Source organism: Anomaloglossus baeobatrachus, chromosome 5 (genome assembly GCF_048569485.1).
Source record: "Anomaloglossus baeobatrachus isolate aAnoBae1 chromosome 5, aAnoBae1.hap1, whole genome shotgun sequence".
Classification (NCBI taxonomy): Eukaryota; Metazoa; Chordata; class Amphibia; order Anura; family Aromobatidae; genus Anomaloglossus; species Anomaloglossus baeobatrachus.
The window spans coordinates 265269068-265286559 of NC_134357.1; positions in this window are offsets into that span (position 1 = coordinate 265269068).

Sequence of the window (17492 nt, forward strand, 5' to 3'; positions counted from 1 at the left end):
CGTGTCCTGTCAGATGAGCCCGATGGTGCCTCCTCCAGGGATGACTCTGAAAAAAGTGAAGTTGAACGAGAACGAGAGGGGGGCCCTTGTCTTGAGAATCTTCGACCTCGGTTAAACCGATGGCTCCACCTATAAGCTGTCCCCGAGGAATAGTCCTGGGCGTCACGTTGAAACTTTTTTGATTCTAGATCACAAACTTCTTTTTCCCACCTTTGGGCATCACCAGCAATTTCTTGGTTAAATTTATCAAAGGCATCAGCTAAGCACAAACTCTGAATGGTCCTTTCCAGAGCCTCCAATTCAGATTCAAGAGCCTCCAATGCCGTGCTATTGTGTTTGGACAGGAGGTCCATGCATTTAAGGGAGCATGATTGCAAATTAGTCTCCCACTCATTCTTGAATGTATCCTCAACCATGGGGAAGGAAGGGAATACCTGCATCCGGAGTCCCCGGGGTACCCAGGAATTCTCTGTATATTTTGTTAAAAAAGCACGATTCCACCATAGGCGGATCCTCTTCCTATACAACTCCCTGTATCTCTGCATGGAAAGTTGCAAGGATTGATTTTGTGTATTAATCGGGTCACTAGTAACATTAAAACTTGTGGTCCCACATTCCTGGAAGACTTTGTCCACTTGAGTGCGCCACGCATGGTCGCGTGAGCGGAAATTCATTTTGATTGGCTTAAAGGCTGTGAAAAACACAGAGAGACAAATTAGATATAACAATATCGCCATGATACTTATAACTCCATGGAGGCCACAAGTGGGGACCCCCTAGGGCAAGAGCCTACTCCATATAGCATACAAGATAGGAGGACAAAGGAGATCGGGCAACGACGTGCACATAAAAAAATTCAATTTTATTAGATAAGATCATGTAAAGACAACTAGTACAAAAGACATATAAAAAAGACAAGTCATACCAGGATGAGGAACAATTGGAAAAAGTGGTAAAAATAAGTGGGCAGATCAATGCCACACAGCCTGCCCATATGTTGTACAGGGGTAGATATATAAGAGGGCGTCACACTCCACAGTTATATGGCGTGGTGATAAAGTAATAAAGTGACGGGCACATGGAGAGAAAACAATAGCAGGCAAACAGTGGCGAGCTATATGTTAGAGTCTTGATTGTAAAAGACTAATGTTGAGATATATTATCTCCATATAGGCACATCCAAACAGTAATGGCACCACGTCGCAGGGGCACTCAGGCTAGGACATGAGGGAATAAGTATCCCAGCATAAGTGTGCGTAGAAGGATATGTCCCAGCATGGGTGACCCAGCTATCAGAGCAACACAGGGAGCGTGACCAATACCTGAAGTGTAGCAGGGCAGGTTGTGGGGATGAAAAGCCTCCTTGACAGCTGTTTCGCCTATGGCTTTATCGAAAGGAGGTGTGGATACTACGTATTGCACCATTTTATTTAGGAACCACAGGTGTATGTGATCAAACTGACTGTGATGTACATACTGCGCGTGCGCCGGCGCCGGAGTACGGAGGGCGGCAGGGAACAAGAAGCCCGCTGTGTAGGGCGCATGCGCGGGACCACAGGACGCGTCGCTATGGTACCCGGGCATGCGCACCAGCCAGGCTCGCTCCCCACCGTCGCCCGCAGTCAGCGCGCCGGGGGACGCGCAACACCACAACAGGTGATCACAGAAGGCGTGCACTAGCGGTCAGACACTATGTAGATATACAATACATTAAATAGAACCAGAATTGCATATATTATATTAAGACCACCGGTGACGCAATGGAAACAATATCTAATAGCAAGGTAATCTTGTCCAAAAAGGAGAAGCATGAAAGGGACCTAAAAGAGAAAGAGATAATATATCTCAACATTAGTCTTTTACAATCAAGACTCTAACATATAGCTCGCCACTGTTTGCCTGCTATTGTTTTCTCTCCATGTGCCCGTCACTTTATTACTTTATCACCACGCCATATAACTGTGGAGTGTGACGCCCTCTTATATATCTACCCCTGTACAACATATGGGCAGGCTGTGTGGCATTGATCTGCCCACTTATTTTTACCACTTTTTCCAATTGTTCCTCATCCTGGTATGACTTGTCTTTTTTATATGTCTTTTGTACTAGTTGTCTTTACATGATCTTATCTAATAAAATTGAATTTTTTTATGTGCACGTCGTTGCCCGATCTCCTTTGTCCTCCTATCTTGTGGGCACTAATATAGTATTCTAGAATACTGTATATAAGGGTTCACTGGTGCAGCCGACAACTCATAAGGGAGAAGTCTAGCAACAGGTTCCCTTAAAGTTCTGTGTCCCCAGCGTCGGACTGGCTACCAGAGGAATCTCCAGTAATGCCAGGCCTGGATTCAGTTACATGCATTGCACTCCGGAGCTCTCACTTGCAGCCTGGACTGATCTCAGAGTTTGCAGGACTGAACCGCGAGCACCGACTGATTGATTCCCCGGCAATTGCGGTTCAGTTGATGACAGCTGTGGACAGGCCGAGCTGCAATTCGGAGCTCAGGTGAGAGCACCGGAGATCAGCCCGGCCTGTCTGCAGCTGTCATGAACTCAACAGCAATCGCCGGGGAATCAATCACTCGGCGCTCGCGGTTCAGTCTAGGCTGCACTCCGGAGCACAGGTGAGAGCTCCAGAGTGCAATGCAGGTAACAAGCAAAACAACCGTGTGCTCATTTTTAACGTAGATTTATTCATTATCGAGTTATTGACACATTTGTAACATGGGACAGTAACCCACTAAAGGATGTGCTTGAAGTGCTGGCCATTGTGTTGAATTGTCAACGCGATTCTCTTCTCCCACTCTTGACACACCGAGAACAATACCGCAGATCCAAGATCCATGATGTGGGGCACCTGAAACAACGGATACAGGAGGCCTGTGGTAGCATTTTTTCTGCGGTATAGCTCTTCGTGTGTCAAGAGTGGGAGAAGAGAATCGCGTTGACAATTCAACACAATGGCCAGCACTTCAAGCACATCCTTTAGTGGGTTACTGTCCCAGGTTACAAATGTGTCAATAACTCGATAATGAATAAAGCTACGTTAAAAATGAGCACACCGTTGTTTTTATTGTGCAATTCTGTGTTTGATGTCTCATATGACCCCTCTTCCCATTGAAAAAATGAAAGTTAAATTTAAAATGGCGGCTTTGCAGATGGCCGCCATGAGCGTCACCCGGCCTCAAATGTTTGGCCTGTCCCATGCAGGGGTGGGATTCAAATTTTTAACAGGTTCTCTGTAAACCCCGCCCATTTGAAAACTACACCCATTCTGTAACCACACCCATTTTGTTTAACACACCCATTTTCACGCACTTTCCACAACCAAAAATACAAGTAATTTAAAGTATAATCTCTTTCCCCTTCTTACCCTCCTCTACCGTCACTCTCCTGTCCAGCAACAGTAGTTCCAGTCACTGGCAGTCATAATGTATTAAACTGTTTTTCTACAATTTTTAAAAATTATTACTAAAGGAGCCCTGCTAAAATTGGAACAGACGACCTTTCCCATACAGATCTCATCCCATGTGGCTGCTTTTCCAGTACAGATCTCATCCCATGTGGTCTCTTTCCCCCTACAGATTCCATTCCATGTGGCTCCTTTCCCCCTACAAATCCCATCCCATGTGGTCTTTTTCCCCTGCAGATCCCATCCCATTATGGCCCCTTTCCCCGCCTGAAACAGACAAAACCGGCTGAATCCCACCCCTGCTCCCATGTACTAATATGCCACAAACAGTAAGGCAACCACTTCCCTTTTATCAAGGTGTAATCATACTTATGGCCCACCCTGTACACTCTGCATTTTTTCAAATGTATTAAACAAGAAAAACTGAAATATCACATGGATCTTAACTATTCAGACCCTTTGCTCAGTACTGAATAGAAGCATCCTTTTGAGCTAGTACAGCCATGAGTCTTCTTGGGAATGATGCAACAAGTTTTTCACACCTGGATTTGGGGATCCTATGCCATTCTTCCTTGCAGATCCTCTCCAGTTCAGGTTGGATGGTAAACATTGGTGGACAACCATTTTCAGGTCTCCCCAGAGATGCTCAATTGGGTTTAGGTCAGGGCTTTGGCTGGGCCAGTCAACAATGGTCACAGAGTTGTTCTCAAACCACTCCTTTGTTATTTTAGCTGTGTGCTTAGGGTCATTGTCTTGTTGGAAGGTGAACCTTCGGCCAAGTCTGAGGTCTAGAGCACTCTGGAAGAGGTTTTCTTCCAGGATCTCTCTGTACTTAACCGCTTTCATCTTTCCTTCAATTGCAACCATGAAGTAAGGTGATTCCCTGCAGGGTATATAATAAAAAACAAACATGCGGCGCCAATCTCAGCGCGTTATCAAAGCGGCTCTCTGATGCCCTTTTTCTACTGAAGTTTTATGCACTCACCTTTTGCCACAAAACTTCAGGCATATGACTTTTCCAAAGTCTCCTTATCCGGGTCTGCTGCTAACCTTGAATTGATCCTGTGTTTGGTCCTGCCTCGGATTCCCACAGGTGAAAAAGTTAAATATGAAGTAAACCAATTCTGTAGTGGCCGCGCTCCCCGTAGTAATGATTTTAAAAACTCTTGTCCTCAAATGGAATTTATTACTCAAACATTCGGAAATAAAAAACGGATACAATGCGTTTCTCAAACATACCCGCCGAAACGCGTTGTATCCGGTTTTTTATTTCCGTATGTTTGAGTAATAAATTCCATTTGAGGACAAGAGTTTTTAAAATCATTACTACGGGGAGCGCGGCCACTACAGAATTGGTTTACTTCATTTTTAACTTCAATTGCAACCAGTCGCTCTGTCCCTGCAGCTGAAAAAGACATGATGCATGTGATAGCATGATGCTGCCACCACTATGTTTCACTGTATGAATTGTATTGGGCAGGTGATGAACAAGGCCTGGTTTTCTCCACACATACAGCTTAGAATCATCACCAAAAGTTGTATCTTTGTCTCATCAGACCAGAGAATCTTATTTTTCATAGTCTGGGAGTCCTTCATGTGATTTTTTTGCAAACTCTATGCGGGCTTTCTGGTGGTCCCAAACTTCTTCATTTAAGGATTATGGAGGCCACTGTGCTCTTAGGAGCCTTGAGTACTGCAGAAATTCTTTTGTAACCTTGGTCAGATCTGTGCCTTGCCACAATTCTGTCTCTGAGCTCATTGGGCTGTTCCTTTGACCTCATGATTCTCATTTGGTCTGACATGCACTGTGAGCTGTGAGGTCTTATGAGTGTCTCAGCAAAGGGCCTGAATACTTATGACCATGTGATATTTCAGTTTTTCTTGTTTAAAAAAATTGCAAAAATTTCTACATTTCAGTTTTTTCTGTCAAGATGGGGTGCAGAGTGTACATTAATGAGAAAAAAATGAACTTTTTTTAATTTACCAAATGGCTGCAATGAAACAAAGAGTGAAAAATTGAAAGGGGTCTGAATACTTTCCGTACCAACTGTAAGTGAATGTATCCCAACATACAGTGGTCAATCTTATCATTATCACATAATGATTGGTTACACCCTTGTTTGTCATATATACTGATTGGGTCATCTGGAATGTCACATAAATCAGAGACCACCTGATCCAAATGGATGCTAAGATAATATTCTTGGCATGCTGCATGTTCCAAGATGGTCTTTATCTTGTTCTTACATAGACATATGGCCTTCACACAAATCTGAATATTATTAAGGGCTCATTCACATGACCGTTCCGTCTGTCCTGGTCAGTTCCTGTTTTTTTTGTGGACCCACGGACAGGACTATCTTTTCAATATCTTTTGTGTAGGATCGGATGGCGCACGGTAGCACTTCTGTGTGCATCCGATCCTACAAAAAAGCACATCGGATGCCGTATGTCCGTGCCGTTATTATGGAACCTGTCCTATTCTGTTCCGTAATAACGGACCGTGACTCAATACAAGTGAATGGGCCCACAAAATCCCAGGAAGCCGCACGGAAGCACTTCCGTGTGACCTCCGCTGGGTGCCCCTGCAGTCTGTATCTCGCTCCCCCGCCAGCCCTGCAGCTGCTCACACTGCAGTGTGATAGCATATACCCGCTACCCGCACTGCAGTGTCGAGATGTAATGAGAAGTGATATCCAGGCGACACTGCAGTGTCAGCATATGCCCGCACTGCAGTGTGTCAGCATATGCCCGCACTGCAGTGTGAGCAGCCGCGGGGATGATGAGCGTTGCCGTCAGGAGGTTAGTAAAGTTCATTACCTGCGGTGATGAACTCCTGCTCTCCTGACGTCAGCGCTTGTCACTGACAGCTGCATTCTCACATCACCTCTTGCGGCCGGCTCAAGACTGTGACTAGCGGTGACATCACAGGCCTCTCCCGAGAGGTTATCTGAGAACGCGGCGGGCATAGAACTCGGTGACAAGCACTGATGTCAGGAGTGCAGCGGCTTCCATCACCACAGTCACCTCTCTAACCTCCTGATGGCAGCGCTCGTCATGCCCTGCAGTGACCTGGGCTGACCTAATGATGTTAGTTCAGGTCACTGCACAGCTCTACCAGCCAATGGGGAACATTCTGTTCTTCATTGCCTGGGACAGTGACTATGGTATGGATCGTTGTGGGATCCCCTTATTGGATTACGGCGGACCCGGATTTGTTTTTTCTTTTCAATAAATTGGTAAAAGATGGAATGTGTTGGGGAGTTTTTTTTCAAATAAAAATTAGTTTGTTGTCTATTTTTTTTTTATTACTGACTGGGTTATGATGTCGGGTATTTGATAGACGCCGTGACATCAGTAACCCCAGGACTTGATGTCAGGTGACATTACACAGCTGGTATGAACCCCATATATTAACCCATTTGCCACCGCACCAGGGCATCGTGATGAGCTGGGGAAAGCACCAGGATTGGCACATCTAATGGATGCGCCACTTCTGGGGCGGCTGCGGCCTCCTATTCTTAGGCTGGGGAGGGTCCAAGAACCGCGGACCTCCCTAGTCTGAGAATACCAGACCACAGCTGTCGGCTTTACCTTGGCTGGTGATCCAATTTGGGGGGGCCCCACGTTTTTTGTTTTAAATTTATTTATTTAATTTAAAATAACAGTGTGGGATGCCCTCTGTTATGGATTACAAGCCAAGATGAAGCTGCCAGCTGTGGTCTACAGGCTGCAGCCGTCTGCTTTACTCTAGCTGGCTACAAACAATAGGGGGACCCCACATCATTTTTTGTTAATTATTTTTTTTTTTTGTCTAAATACAAGGCTCATGAAAGGCACTAAAGGGTGCAAGAAGATAGGGGAGAGTCCAGCTCACCAAGGACTGACCTGCTGGCTGCAATCAGGGATCCTGCGCAGGGAATGAGGCTCGGCAGCCATCCAATTGAAAAGAGAAAAAGAGGTTTCCAGCGCCAGGAATAGATTAAAAATCCTTTTTTATTGAAAATACATGAAATAATATGGTATAATACAAGTGTGCACAGATACAAAAAATATATACACAAACATATATACACATAGAATAACAAACATGTTAAAAACAATTGTATAGACCGATTTCCCTTGTTGTTTAATATAACTATAAATATAGTATATAATGATCCAACAAGACACTCTGCATATAGCAATATAGATATAATTAAATACCTCAAGAGATATATGTCATTCTATCAGAGATCATATATCTCTTGAGGTATTTAATTATATCTATATTGCTATATGCAGAGTGTCTTGTTGGATCATTATATACTATATTTATAGTTATATTAAACAACAAGGGAAATCGGTCTATACAATTGTTTTTAACATGTTTGTTATTCTATGTGTATATATGTTTGTGTATATATTTTTTTTTTTTTTTCCCAATTTAAAGTTTTATTGGTTTTCAAAGGAAAGAGTACAACAACATTGCAAACCATTGAATACAAATTTGATAAACAAGGAGCCATCACGGTGGCTAAAGGCCACAGGCTCAGTAATCTTCACAACTGTCGTTGAGGAAATAATCAAACAACATGACTTACTAATAGAAAACAAGAAACCAAAGTAAAGGTAAAGAAGGAAGAACAAGGAAAAGAGTAGATCAGAAGTGGGTGGGGGAGACAAGAGGGGGAGAACCGTAGGGGGAAAGATGTGGATAGGAATATGTTGGCCGAGACTGGCGTCCCGTCTGTTGGGCGTGAACCTGAAAAGAATGAAAATGACTATGGAAGGTGTGGCTAGCTGAGGGTCTTGTTTACTGAGGGTCAACGAGGGCAAGAAACCTTGGGTCAGAGAGAAAAGATTCCCACTGATACCATTTAGAGGAGGCTTAAACTAGCTGGCGTCGCGATTGAGCCATTACCATCTCCATGCGGTGTATTACATTTACTTCTGTCACCCATTCCTCTATGGACGGGGGAGTAGGGTCTTTCCAATGTCGTGGGATTACTGTCTTGGCGGCCTGGAGCAAATGTCCGGTAAGAGATTTTTTATACACCTTTTCCGGTATTTTAAACATAAACAATAGGGCTGCCTCGGGGCGACTGGGGACTAAGATCCCTGTGACCTCCTGGATGCCCACCAGCACCTTGCTCCAGAAGGCCGCCAAGCTCGGACAATACCACCAGATATGGGCCATGGTACCTCCCTGTGCTCCGCACCGCCAGCATGTGTCAGGGATTTCGGGGCACCACTTATGAAGAGATGACGGGACCTTGTACCACCTGGAGAGAATTTTGTAGCAAGTCTCTTGCATTCTCGTTGCAACCGCTGACTTGTGGGTCAGGCGGAAGCATCGTTCCCATTGACCCCTGGAGAATGTCTGGCCGAGCTCTGCTTCCCAAGCAGCACAGAAGCGAGGAAGTGGTGTTTCTGCTGCTGCTGTCAAGATCCCATAAATCCTTGATATTGCATGTCTAGTATCGGGAGTCCCTGTACAGAGAAGTTCAAAAGGGGTTGGGGATGAGGGACAAGTTAGGTCTAGCCCCTGCGTGGTTATGAAATGTTTAAGTTGGGCATATTCAAAGTAGAACCGCATTTTGAAGTTTCTCTGCCCCACAATGTCCGGAAGTGGGAGAAGAACCCCTTCTGGTGCCACCTGTCCCAGTCTCAGGGGGTTCTGTTTTGAGCTTCCCAAGAAGTTATTAGACGATGCCCCTGGTAAAAAGTCAGGGTTATCCGTCAGTGGCATGAGGGGTCCCTGAGTCTGGAGCAGGCGCTTAATCCGTGGCATTGAGTGTACTGATTGTAATGTTTGTTTAGTGGTGTAGGACATTCCTATCTTATGTTTGGTAAGAAGTGGCCAGTTCCATGGCATGGATAGAATAGATAAGGGGCACAGGTCGTGTGCCAGGCGGACCCAGAGCTTCGATCCAGAGTTATGTAAGAGGTCTAAGACCCTTGCATGGGCAGCAGCCAGATAATAACGCCGACAGTCAGGCAGCCCCACCCCTCCCGCCCCCTTGGTCCTAGTTAGGACATTCCTCCCGAGTCGGGACCGTCCCTTGGACCACACAAATTGATTAAACAGGCGCTGTAACTTTACCCAGTACGACGCCGGGACATATACCGGGACCGTCTGGAGTAAGTAGAGCAGTCTGGGCAGGGCTGTCATCCTGAGGGCACTGATCCTACCGAACCATGAGAGGGTGCCTCTATGCCATACAGTCAGGTCCCTCTCGAGTTTGGAGAGAAAGTTTTGAAAATTAAGCTGGAAAAGTCTGGTTACATCAGATGGGATAGTGATACCTAGGTAGCCGATACTGCCGTGTGGTGGCCATTTGAAGGGGAAGTTTGGTTTTATAGCATCTACTGTTGCTTGGGAAAGTGATATGTTTAGGGCTTCAGATTTATCAAGGTTGATTTTAAAATTGGACCATTTGCTAAAACGATTGAGTTCACGCATTAAGGATGGAAGGGAAGTGAGTGGGTTTTGCACATAAATAAGTAGGTCATCCGCGAAGGCGGCGCATTTATATTCTTGAGTGGCAACTTTAATCCCCCGTATGTCGGGGTTAAGCCGGATGGCCGACAACAGATGCTCCATGACTAAGATATAAAGCAATGGGGATAGGGGGCATCCCTGTCGAGTCCCGTTATGGATATCAAAGGGACTCGACAGGGTGCCATTAATCTTTAGACGCGCGGTCGGGGAACAGTATAAGGCCAAAATTTTAGATGAGAAGGTTGGACCAAAACCAACATGGGACAAAGTCTGAGAGATAGAATGCCAGGAAATTCTATCGAATGCCTTTTCGGCGTCTAACGATAACATCATCATGGGGATTTTTTTGGGTGTGAGCATGTTGGACCAGGTCTAGGGTTTTTAGGGTGTTGTCCCTTGCTTCCCTACCAGGAACGAATCCTACCTGGTCCAAGTGCACCAGATCTGGCAAAAGGGGATTGAGTCTGTTTGCAAGAAGCTTAGCGTAGATCTTCAAATCCACATTGAGCAACGATATTTGTCTGAAGCTGCTCCATGCGGTTAGGTCTTTACCAGGTTTTCGGAGCAAAGCCACATGAGCTGTCGTGGAGTGGGGAGGGAATGGGGTCTCATCTGATATCGCGTTAAAAGAAAGGAGCATTAGGGGTGCTAACTGTTCTGCAAACGTCTTATAAAATTTGGCTGGGAATCCATCCGGGCCGGGACTTTTGTTACCGGGTGTGTCACGGATTACTGACAGAATGTCCTCAAGAAGAAATGGCTTCTCGAGGTCCTCAATTGTGGACTTATTAAGAGGTTGAAAGGGAGAGGGCATTGTAGGGGGCTCGTGGTCTATCTCAGGAACCCGAGGGGTCAGATTGTATAATTTGGAATAGTACGCATGGAAGGCAGAAGAGATATCAGGAGTAGCATAGAGCATCTCGTCTCTTGTATTTTTAATGCAGGGAATTAGAGTGTGGGCTTTCCCTTCCTTCAGTGCATTTGCCAATAGTCTGCCCGGCTTATCCCCGAATTCATAAAATTTCCCCCTTCCCACTTGCAACAGGCGCTGGTATGACGCATCCAACAATTTCTTGACCTGTAATCTGGCCTGCAAGAGGGCCTGTAAGGTGGTGGCTGATAGGGCCCGCTTATGAGCAAGCTCTAACCCCGAGACCTTGCGGAGGGCCTCTAATAGATTCTGGGCTTTTTCTTTTTTAATACGGGCTCCATGTTTGATGAAAGTGCCCCTCAAGACGCACTTCAGTGCCTCCCACTTAAACGTGGGGGCTGTGTCGTCTGCCAAATGATCCTCTGAAAATTGAGTGATCGTGGTCAGCACATCAGAAACACAGAGCTCATCCATGAGCAAAGATTCATTAAGCCGCCATGTTCCTCGCAGGGGCTGGGAGGGAAGGAACCTCTACCTCACAGTATACTGGGGCGTGGTCTGACCACAATATGCTGCCTATTCCAGTCTGTCGGACCCAAGGGAGAGCATTGTGCTGTATGAAGATGTAGTCTATACGACTGTAGGAGTCTTGTGAGTGCGAGTAGAAACTATAATCTCTATCTGACGGATGTGTTATTCTCCAAGTGTCAAACAGCTGGATACTTAATAGAACCCTTTTGATACGTTTGATGGTGGTGTATGAAATGCTGGACTTCCCCTTGGAGTTATCTAATGTAGGGTCCAGAGTAGCATTAAGGTCAATACAGAGAATTGCTGTACCTCTAATTAGGGGCATCGCAGTGTCGGCAAGGCTAGCCAGAAAGTCATCTTGTCTCTGGTTTGGGGCGTAAGCATTTATGATTGTGAATGTTTGGTCTCCAGCTATTAGTGAGAGGATAATATACCGTCCCGTACCGTCTGATGTGCAGTTTATAATTTGATGTGGAAGAGACTTGTGAATGGCAATCGCCACTCCCTTTGAGCGGGATTCTGGGTTATCTGAAAATAACCAGGTTTGGTAGTACTTGTTCTTTAAGATAGGGGCGTGTCCCTGTTTGAAATGCGTTTCTTGAAAACATACTATTTTCACCTTGTGCTTGTGGAAGTGGTAGAGGACCTGTGCTCTCTTCTCCGGCACGTTAAGACCCTTAGCATTGAAGGAGGCGATTGTCAGGTTGGCCATCTGTAAAAGATTGAAGTGTTATAGGTACATGAGATATAAGGACGGACTAGCCCGTCTCGGCCACCATTTGGGGAGGGAGAAGGAAGTGTGAACTGTGGAAGGCAGATGAAGAGTAAAAAGAATAGAAGTTGAAGCAGAGAAAACAGCAGGGGTATAGCTCCCGCACAATACACTAGCTGAGAACAAACGTTCCGGGGGAGCTTGTCCGCCGCACCCGGGCAAGACAGAGGGTCCCGACCTACTTGGGGGAGAAAAAGATCAGACATAACCGTTGATAGCTCCGTAGTATACTGTTAACATTAGAGATTACCATAAACACTGGCGCATATAATCAAAAGTTTGAGTAATAAGGGCCTTGGGCACTCGGCAGGTTAGAAAGTAAAGTCTATGTACTTAGCTAGTTAAAGTTTACGATACATTGGGTAGTCCCCGATATCTTGACCTTTATCTCGGACGGCCCAATCTCCGGCCCCGAATCTCTCTCGGGGGGAGTCCCCTTGCATGAACGGGGGATGGATTTGCTTGGGGAGGGGCTGGGCGTTCCCTTGGGACCCACGGTTGGAGCAAGGTGGTGGGCCATTGAGAGATGGAGATTGGGGGTAGACCCAGGTTTGAGGTAAAGGATGGGAGGTCTTCTGGTGACCGCATTACCCACCATCTTGAATTTTTTTGTACCGACAGAGAAAAGGGAAAACCCCAACGAAACGGGAGACCCCTTTCTCTAATGACATCCAACAAGGGTTTGAGAACCGCCCTCTGAGCTAGGGTGTGTCTCGAAAGATCCGGCATGATGCGTATTGTAGATCCATTGTACGTTAGGGACTGTTTCTTTCGAGCTGCTTGAAGAATAGCTTCCTTTGCTGCAAAATAGTGCACCCTGCATACAATGTCTCTCGGGCGGGGGTCCCCTGGGTCCGGGGGGCGTAATGCCCTGTGGGCCCTGTCAAGTTCCAGGGGGGCCCCGGGTGGTCTTTTTAGTAAATTATTAAAGATTGAGATAAGGACTGAAGGTATGTCAGGAGGGGCAATTGACTCCGGCAGACCCCTGATACGCAGGTTATTTCTTCGATTTCTATTCTCTAAGTCGTCCACGTGCTGTTGGAGAGAGAATAGCTGCTTGGACTGAACCTGCAGTGTGGATTGGACAGATTGGATGTCAGCTTGAGATGTTGTTTGTTGGTCTGTAAGGACATCCACCCTTTGGGTGAGTGAAGAAAGGTCCATCCGTAGCTGGGCAAATTCTTGCTTACATTCTGCCACTACCTGGTTGGCCAGAGCAGCTATATCATTTTTAGTGGGCATTGCTTGGAAAAGGGACCGTAGGTCTGCCAAGGACGCTGGACGCTCTTCATTTATCACATTAGTGGAGAAAGATGTTGTGGAAAAAGAGCCGATAGAGTCCTGCAAAGCTGGGTCATATAGTATTTGTGAACTTCTAGAGGTGCTTATATGTCCTCCCAAGTGTGCTACTGTGGTAATCTGTTGTGGAGGGGTCCCTGGTGCCCTGGGCCCATCATTCCACTGATCTTTAGTGGTTGCCACCATGCTACCTCCTGGGCCCGTCGGGCTATTTTCCCTTGAGGAGCCCGTGGACCACCTCGCAGGGGGAGTATAATGAGGGGGCCCTTGGAGGTTCCCCCCAGTCTGGTCCTGGGGCCCTTGGATGCTGTAGGAACCCCTCTGCTCCACATGAGTGCCCGTATATGGCGATGTTATAGGGGGGGCCGTCAGGTAAATAATTGTGCCTTTTGCAAATGATGGGGGGCTGCCGTCGCCAGCCATTACTGTGCCCCTTCCCCCCTCCCCCAGTCCAGTTAACGCCTGCGGGCTGGAGATTTTGGTATGCGGTGGGGCCAGGGTGCCCGGGCTTTGTGTCCTACCTCCATCGGTGGTGCTGTTGACAACGCGGGAGACTGGTGACCGCGGGGCCCCCTCACTCTGGGAGCGCTGCTGTAATGGATGTTTCCCGAACGCCGCTCCAGAGCCTGTCTGCGTGTGTGCTGCAGGCTGAAGAGGCATTAGGCATCTGGAAGCGACCGGAGGTAAGTCGATGTTCTGCCGGCCACCGGGAAGTTCCATTCCCATCGCGGGCTGCGATGAAGGGGTAGCGGGCGGTGATGCTGCCGCTGAGGGGTCATCTTGCTGACGCTGCAGGGCCTGGTCTGGAAGCGTGCGGCGGCCATTTTGGAGTGGGGCCTCTGATTCATGTTGTCGGCCGCTCCTCCGCACATCCCCCCGCCCGTGACCGCCACTGCCGTCGGTGGTCACCGCGGCTCCCCCGGGACCCCGCGACTCCACTGTTGACCCCCGCCTCTCCACCGACGTCCTGAGGTCAGTTATCGGGTCAGCAGGCCGCGATTCTTGCTGCCTTTCCAGCTCGGGCTGCGATAGAGCGCTGGAGCCCCGTGGATTAGACAGATATGCCCCGATTTTGCCTTGAGCCATGGGGGCCTTCTTTGGGGTTCGTGCTGTGGCCTTTTTGCCCGTTAATTTGCCCATTTTGGAGTCTTGGGCCAGTGCTATGGAGTTCTGCGGAGAGGAGCTCAGAGAAGCTGCTTCCTCACTCGGCCATGTCCGGCTCCGCCCCGTGTATATATTTTTTGTATCTGTGCACACTTGTATTATACCATATTATTTCATGTATACTCATATATGTGAATTTGTTACTGTGTATCTCCATTGTTTCGGATCCCTCGTAGTTACTAGTTGAGGAGTTGCCTCTAGTGAAACCACACATGTGAAATTAATTAGTGGACCAGGGATCTGATTTAAGGGAGATGGTTACACTCTAAGGCTACTTTCACACATCCGGTTTGAGCCCTGCGGCTCAATCCGGCTGTGAAAACTATGCAACGGATGCGGTGAAAACACCGCATCCTTTGCATCAGTTTTTACATGCGGCCGGTCCGGTTTTTTCCGGTTGCGGCATGCTACTGAGCATGCGCAGTGGAAAATACCGCATGCGGCGACCGGATGCGGTTTTTTCCGCATCGCGCCGCATCCGGCCTCCATAGGGATGCATTGAAAAATGCGCCGCAGCGGCCGGATGCGGCGCGATGCGGTGTTTTTTGCCGGAGCAAAAAACGTTGCAGGGTACGTTCGATCCGGCCGCCGCATCGGCTAAATCTGCCGCATGCGGCAAAAACCGGACCGAACGCAAGCCCCTACGGCACAATGCGGCACTAATGTAAGTCAATGCAAAAAAACCCGCAATCGGCGTTACAAAAGCCGGTTGCGGTTTTTCTGCAGAACGCCGTATTGTGCCGCAGAGCAAAAATCCGGATGTGTGAAAGTACCCTAAGTCAGAACATGACTAAGACCTGAAGCGTCGAAACACGTTGTTCTGCCATCTTTCTGACATGTATTACAGTATCTGCTGGATTTTTATTACCTTATTTTCAATAAAAAAAGGATTTTTAATCTATTCCTGGCGCTGGAAACCTCTTTTTCTCTTTTTAAAGGGTGCAAGATTACAAAATGCTGGGGAGTGGGACATTATGTCTTTCTCATCTATTATTTATCCCTCTATTCATTCATTCATCTCCGTCTCTCTATCTATCCCTCTATCTATATCTAGCTATCCATCTATTTATCGATCTAGCTGATTCTGTGTTTTGCGGTCTGCAAAAAAAAACGGAAGGCCCACGGATGACACAGAGCACGTATACGGAACAGAATGGATGTCACACGGATGCCACATGGATGCATCCGTGAAAAAAAACGGACCGTGTTTTGCTGACCACAAAAACGGAACGGTCATGGGAATGAGCCCTTAGACTTAAGTTAGGCCCCTTTCCCACATCAGTCTTTTTCCATCAGTCACAATCCATTTTTTGAGTGATGTGACGGATATGTCGTAGATTGTGGTAAAAGTGATGCGACAGATCCAGTAAAAAAAAAACCGGATCCGTCGTATGACTTTTTTCAGGCCAAAGGTTATTTGCCGTTGCAAAACCTATATCACCCCATCATAGAGAGAGAGGAAGCTAACATCTTCTCCGTCCGACGGATCCAGCGCTGGATCCATTTTTTGCTATATTCAACGGATTGTGACTGATGGCAAAAAAAACTGATGTGTGAAAGGGGCCTTAGGTGTAGCAAATTCAAACAATAAGAATAGCAACAATGTGATCTTATGAAATCAGGTTATTTCCTTAACGTACCCTTAATGAGAAAAATAGTTTTACGTTCAAAACAGGACTCACTCCTCAACTTTCAGTACTTCAGACTGTCTCCTAAATTACATCCATCCCTCCATCAGATCCCCCAACATCTGCCTCTTCACTGATCAGCCACACCCAAACACAAGTAACACCCCCCCATATGCAGCCCAACGCAAGCGACATCAGACACTTTTTCTGCACAGTGCCATGTAACATCACCCCCTTTCCTGTGCAGCACCACAAAATCTGCCCCCCTATGAGTAACCACCCCCTCCTTCTGCATGCACCCCCCCAGGACGCAGCACCACGCACGTAACATTACCCACTCCCCCATGCAGACTTATGAGAGGAACATAAGGCCATTTCTCCATGCACCCCCCAGCACGCAGACACCCACGCATAACATCACCGTTCCCCACACATAAAGCACCAGCCACCCAGCCTAAGCACATAACATCACATTTCCACTGTTCTACATGTGTAACAATTTCCAGTACAGCCACCGACATACAAATTGACTCTTACCCCATACAGTGAGTAACATCGCCTCACTCAAGCCCCCCAACATGCAACATTGCTCCCCCCGAACTGTGCAAGCCCCCCCTCAACATGCAACATCGCCCCCCCCGAACTGTGCAAGCCCCCCCTCAACATGCAACATCGCCCCCCCTGAACTGTGCAAGCCCCCCTCAACATGCAACATTGCCCCCCCTGAACTGTGCAAGCCCCCCTCAACATGCAACATTGCCCCCCCTGAACTGTGCAAGCCCCCCTCAACATGCAACATTGCCCCCCCATCATGTGCAACATCACTCCCCTCCACTGTGCAAGCCCCCCTCAACATGCAACATTGCCCCCCCGAACTGTGCAAGCCCCCCTCAACATGCAACATTGCCCCCCCGAACTGTGCAAGCCCCCCTCAACATGCAACATTGCCCCCCCGAACTGTGCAAGCCCCCCTCAACATGCAACATTGCCCCCCCGAACTGTGCAAGCCCCCCTCAACATGCAACATTGCTCCCCCCGAACTGTGCAAGTCCCCCCTCAACATGCAACATTGCTCCCCCCGAACTGTGCAAGTCCCCCCTCAACATGCAACATTGCTCCCCCCGAACTGTGTAAGTCCCCCTCAACATGCAACATTGCTCCCCCCGAACTGTTTAAGCCCCCCCTCAACATGCAACATTGCTCCCCCCGAACTGTGCAAGCCCCCACATCATGTGCAACATCGCTCCCCCCGAACTGTGCAAGTCCCCCTCAACATGCAACATTGCTCCCCCCGAACTGTTTAAGCCCCCCCTCAACATGCAACATTG